Here is a 6,000-nt window from a genome sequence, read left to right as displayed (position 1 = left end):
CTTGTTTTAATAAGTCCTTTTGTAAATTCTCGCTGAGATCAGCATCCTTGGGCTTTTTGGATGCAGTGTAGGTGACTCCCCTGCTGAGTCGGGAGTCTCCTGTGCAAATATGTACCTCATCAAGCTCTTCCCACTCTGTCCCCTGTTTTTCCTCTAACAGCAGGCAACCATTCACAGCCCCCTCTCACTGTTTGCTGCTTCTTAGTGCAATGCCATCCCTTAGATTTTAAAGAGCAATGTAATAAACAAAATCTCCCAGAGTTATTTATTCTCTCATGAATATTTGAATGGCTGAGATGCTACTTGCCTACAAGAAGTTGGTAAGCTTTGAATTCTTCGCAACTTGACTGTGTATGTTCGAGGCTGCCTCGCAGAATTTTAATCATTGTGCTGCTTGAAAAGCACGGAGAAGCTATCACTCTGCACATGGTAAAAATGGCAACCGCTTGAAGCCACCCATGAAGATGTTAAAGCTGAGCTCGTGGAGAGCCTTAGATATTTTCAGCATGGGCAGGAAAGAGCAAGTTTCCCTAAAAGAAAACACATTGACAACAAGGGAACAGGTTGCTTCTATTGTCAATGCCCTAACGACTTTCTTAAATTAGCTTTGTAAGAGAACCCTTTCTGCATGCTTGATGACGCTCAGACCACCCAAGTTAATTTGACCCAAATGTAATTTAAAAGATTCCATGTGTCTCAGAGATTTACTTATGTAGAGACTGAGTGCTCTCTCTCTCTCTCTCTCTCTCTCTCTCTCTCTCTCTCTCTCTCTCTCTCTCTCTCTCTCTCTCTCCTGTCTCTTTGTCTTTGTCTCTTTTAAAAGAAAAAAATTGAGAGGGAAGAATCCTTGCCTCTATGTATGCAAGTTTTTGAAAAGATCTCCTATTTAATCAAATCTAAGGCACTAGACCATGACAGATTTGGGGACTGAATGACCCTGTCAGATATCCTGCATAATAGATATTTCCATTATAACATTAAATTATAAAAGTAGCAAAATTAGAGTTAAGAAGTAGCAACAAAAATAATTTTATGTGGGGTTACCACAAAATGAGGAACTGTATTAAAGGGTCAGAGCATTAGGGAGGTTGAGAGCCGCTGCTCTAAGGTAACACTTAAAGTGGGTGAATTGCACCATCTCCATGTTCATTGCCATTAGCCTCAGATACAAATCAAGGGTTGGGTCCTACCCCTGGTCTGCATGGACCTGATTTCAACTGGAATCCACAGGAGTAGCTAAGAAGACATGTGGATTATTAGGGAAGGTAGCTTTGTATCTCAGTCAATGAAAATAAAAATGAGTTCTTTACAAAGCACTGCAGTGGAAAAGGGAATGAAGTACCCTGCTGCCACTTTCTGTTTTTAAGGACAAGGTGACTGAAGTCAAGACATTCCCACCAGTGCTTTGTTTGTGTTCTCTTCAAACCCTTCTGGTCCACCAGAGAACGTTTAAGGAATTAGAGATTTCTAGCGTCAAGGGATTCATGATTGGCTGTTGGTTGGTTGGCTTTTTTGTTTTCTATGGTGTTTGCTTTGCTTTGTGGAGATGGAGTAGCTCCAAGCTGGTATCAAACTGGTCGTTTTATTACATCCATGAGATTACCGACATGAACTTCCACATCCACCACTCTTTAATTTTATTTTGCCTACCACCTTTAATGGGTAGTTCCTTATTTTCTTACATGTGATGCCAAGTCAAATCCACAGCATATATTTTCTAGAGATAAAAATTGGTTTGGTTTTGTTGAAACATGCCAGAATTTAAGGTTATAGTTTTGTTTTGTTTTGCTTTGCTTTTTTTATTTTGTTTCATTTTTGTTTGTTTGTTTGTTTGTTTTTCTGTATTTAAAGCATTTGTGGGGAAGACTTTAAAATGTAAGGACTAGAGTTCAAAGATTTACAGATTTGAATCCCTATTCTTTCCCAATTTCCTTTTGAACCATGAGAAAATTGGAAGCATGATGTATGATCTCTCTAAGAGTTAAGTAGGAGAACCTCTATGAAACATTGAATTCATGGTAACATAGGATATGGAAGTGATTAGGGGGATGGTTTCAGCTGAGAAAGCTTTGAGGAGAGTCAAGCACTGTCCTGGTCACAAAGGTAGAAGATCTGTTCTCAATGTTTGGTTGAGAGCTCAACAAAGTGAGTCTCTCCCTTGAGACTAATTACTTTAGACTACATTAACAAGGATGGAATTGGAAGAAATTATAATTCAAGGAAATGGAAAGGAAAAGTCAAATCAAGTACTCTGAAATCTACATTGCTGGGTCTCCATGTACAAGTACTATCCTGCAACAGTGGTCTTCTCATGCCTGCTCTGTTTCTCTTCACATAATGGCTTCCACTTCCAAACACACATTCAGAAATGATAGACTTTCCTTCCTTTATGGCATAATAGTATTTCATCACAAATGTACCATGGATTCTTATTCCAAATAAATTAATTTAGGAGATTATAGAGGAGAGAGAGAGAGAGAGAGAGAGAGAGAGAGAGAGGTCATATGTGTCGATCCTTTCTAGAACTGGTGTTACAGTAAGTTGTGAACCACTCAACATGGTCCTGGGAGTCCAAGTCAAACCTGCAAGAGCAGCAAAGGCTCTTGAGCACAGAGCTGCCTCTCCAGCACTGTTTTGCACTCTTGCATATCTTTTTGGTACTGGTTTGATGGTAGTCAGCTGGATTATCATATCATCTCTGCCCTTACTTCATGGTGGTATGTTGTATTGGAAGGAGTAAATTTAAAATATCCATCTCCAACCTCATACAGCCCTATGGTTGGAAATGAAGATTATTTTCATTCCCTTTCCAGATAATTATAGATTTTATTCGTTCACTACACATTGCTCAACAAGAACAGTTCCCTATTTCTTAAATCTCAGGTGCAATATGGAATATAAAGTAATATCAATAGGATGCTTGTTATTACATCGGCACCAATTAATCTGCCTTCTATTTTAAATGCACCACTTTCCTGTGCATGACTTCTTATTCTCATGCGATAGTCATTTGGAAATTATTGGTTCCATGAGTTACACAGATCTTCCAAACGCTGACACATTAGCCACAAGATATTTTTAATGCTGCATTTGTTGATATCACCACCAAGCTCATCGCAGAAAGTGCTCAGGACCTGGGAAGCTGCCAAGTTTATGGCTTCAGGGAGAAGCTTTCCGAAGTTCCAATTTTACTTGAAAGCTCATGTGTTTATCATAGGCAACAAATAATGTCAATTGTTTCTCTTGAAGTGACAGGTTCACTTCCCTTGTATCTGAGAAAGTGTCTGCTAAATACACAGTTCCAAATAACTCTGGGTTTCTTTGCCAGTCATTTTTTCAAGTAAAATTGATGCTCAACAAAGGAAGTGGGAATATGAGTTCTCAGCCTACAGAATCTCATGAACACTACTTGAGGTGGTTGTCACATTTTATTAAGCAACAAAAGTACCTTGCTCATCTCATGGTCCCATCTCAGGCAAAAGGGTGTGTGTGTATGTGTGTGTGTGTGTGTGTGTGTGTGTGTGTGTTAGAGCTAAGACTTAATAAAGCCAATAACTTCTATTGCTTTGTTAGGACCATTCTTAAGAGCTGGAGAGGTGGGTCAGTGATTAGAACCTGGGTTCAATTCCTAGCAGTCACATTGTAGTTCACAACTGTCTTTTAACTGCAGTTTTAGGGGATCTGATGCCCTCTTCTGGCTTCTGCAGGTGCCAAGCACACAGGGAGCACACAGACATCCATACTCACAAAAGACTCATAAACATAAAGTAAAATTAATTAATTAAAATATACATACTTAAGTGAAACTGATTTTTTTCTTGCAAAGGTATGACAGGAGAAATATATTGAGCACTGGTGGAATTCTGTACCACTACTTGGTATATGCTAAAGTTCAGCAGACTGTCCCATGCTGAAGAATCACTGTTCTCTGTGTCTCTCCACAATTTGTAAAACCACATTTTCTATTCTCCATGAGAACTTCAAGAGATGAAATTCAATTAAGTGTTTTTCTCCCCCTTTAAATGGAAGCATGCTGATATGTCTCCGAATCTCTCCAGATCTTGTTTTGCTTGCTTACTTTATATTTAAGTATTTATATGAAGCAGTTATATGATATAAACTCTTGCTGATTGCTTGATTGATTTTTTAAAAAGCTTTAAAAAAAAAAAACCAACCGCACATTAACAGGTTAGTATACACCTGGCTTCAGAGTTCCAAGTGCCTGACTCCAGAGTGTCAAGCTGCAAAGCTGAAAGGTGTCCAGGGCTGCTCGGCTAGGTTAGAGAAACCACATCCCACCAGTACATATTTCAGAAATTGAATATGTTCATGCGAAAGGTCTCTTGGGAGAGAACATGCAAGCCTCAGTAAGAAATGCTGCAAGACTTCTGTTTTGTAGGAAGGAAACTAGCCATCCCTTGTATTCTTGGGAGGCTGCCTTCTTTGTAAGGATGGAAGGATATATTCCAGCTCAAGTTTAAGGACACACTCCATGGTAGTGGGGAAGGCATGGTGGCAGGAGTGGGTCACAGCTGTGGTGAAGGGGACTTTACCTCCTCTAAGCAGGCCAGGAAGTAGAGAGAAGTGAATCGCAGTGCTTAGCTGACTTTCCCCACTTTGATCCATGCCCATATTCCAGTCCATGGAATAGTGTCACTCAGATTCAATGGGTACTGTCCCTTAAGTTCATCCTCTCTGAAAATGCCCTCACCCATGTAGCCAGAGGTTATCCTAGGTGATTCTAAACCGAGTCAAGATGAAACTGACAACTGATCATCAAAAGCCTTGTCAACCAACTCCTGAATGTACCTCTTCAAATCATTGCATTCCACCTCTGGCCTCTAAAGTCTCAAATCCATCACACAAAACAAAGTACATAGAGTCTAACTCTGGAAGTCCTCCATTGTCTTTACTGTGTCACTATTACTCACAGGTCCAAAACTGAGAGTCTCTTCTGAGACTCAAGACATGCTCTTGCTGTCATCCACTACAAGATGAAAAAATCAAGCTCTGCGTTTCTAATGTATGGCACAGTAGACACATCCCCATTTCAGTTAGGAGGGGAGAGTAGAGGTATCCAAACAAAGCAAGATCGAAACCCATCTGAGCAAACGCAAAACCTGCATCTGCACATCCAGCATCTAAATCTTATGGCAATATCACCTGGACACTTGTGTAGCACTTCAGTTCCAGTTCCGTCACCTGCAATATGTGTAGCCTCTCTTTGGGCTATTTCTGTGCAGTAATGACGTTCTCTTCTCTGGTCATCCCATGAACTTGGCATCTCCATATCCTTAGGTTTCCATAGTAATTTCATCTTCACTTTCACACTTCATACAATGATCTCTCAGGGTCTCCTTACAGGTAACTCCTGCCAGACATGACATAGCTTTGATAGCCTTTTGGAACCTTGGTGTAAGTCCCCATGACCTTGTAACACTTCCACTTTGCATGTCTGCCAAGTCAACACCGTATGGACGATATTGTCCAATTCTGCTCTCAGCTTGAGATGTGGTCTGGCCCACCTCTACTACAGCTGCAGTGGGTCCTGTGTGTCTCCATGGCTGAACCCGAGGAAACCCTTTTCTTGGATGGTGATTTTCTAGCAGCAAGCTCTTAGGTGTCATTCTCAGTTCTGGCTCTCCTTTCAAATGTTGGATGCTTCGGTGGATATGATGCACTCTCATGGTTTGTTTCTTTTTGTGCCTGTGCTGGGCTCCATGTCTTGAGGAAGTCTCATGGAACTAAGTTATCTAAGTAGGAGAGTTGCTACTTCCTACATTCACTTTGGCCGCAACTTTAAACATTCTATACCTAAATCTAGGAATAATGAGCAGTAACCATAACAGAGCTTAGATATATCTGGAAATTTCATCTTATTACTTCGTTAGTTGATTAATGATTATTTTAATTATATACAACCCAGACTGTATTATCAATGCCCTCTAATCTAATTCCTGATAGTCTTTATTCCTTTCTGAAACTTTCATGAGCCTAGTT

General features: G+C 40.2%; 1 long non-coding RNA gene across 2 annotated transcripts in view; it reads right to left on the bottom strand.

Moving 5' to 3' along the window:
- Positions 1–251: 251 nt before the first annotated feature.
- The window catches only part of LOC116087317, a 43,786-nt gene continuing 38,037 nt past the window's right edge, over positions 252–6,000 (bottom strand). For both annotated transcript variants that reach the window (XR_004117357.1, XR_004117359.1), the window contains one exon: positions 252–530. This is a non-coding gene — a long non-coding RNA (uncharacterized LOC116087317). The remainder of the gene's footprint in view (positions 531–6,000) is intronic.

The sequence above is a fragment of the Mastomys coucha genome, unplaced genomic scaffold, assembly GCF_008632895.1.
Source record: "Mastomys coucha isolate ucsf_1 unplaced genomic scaffold, UCSF_Mcou_1 pScaffold13, whole genome shotgun sequence".
NCBI classification, from domain to species: Eukaryota; Metazoa; Chordata; class Mammalia; order Rodentia; family Muridae; genus Mastomys; species Mastomys coucha.
Note: the sequence above shows the minus strand (reverse complement) of the source record. Positions and strands in the feature narration are given on the sequence as shown.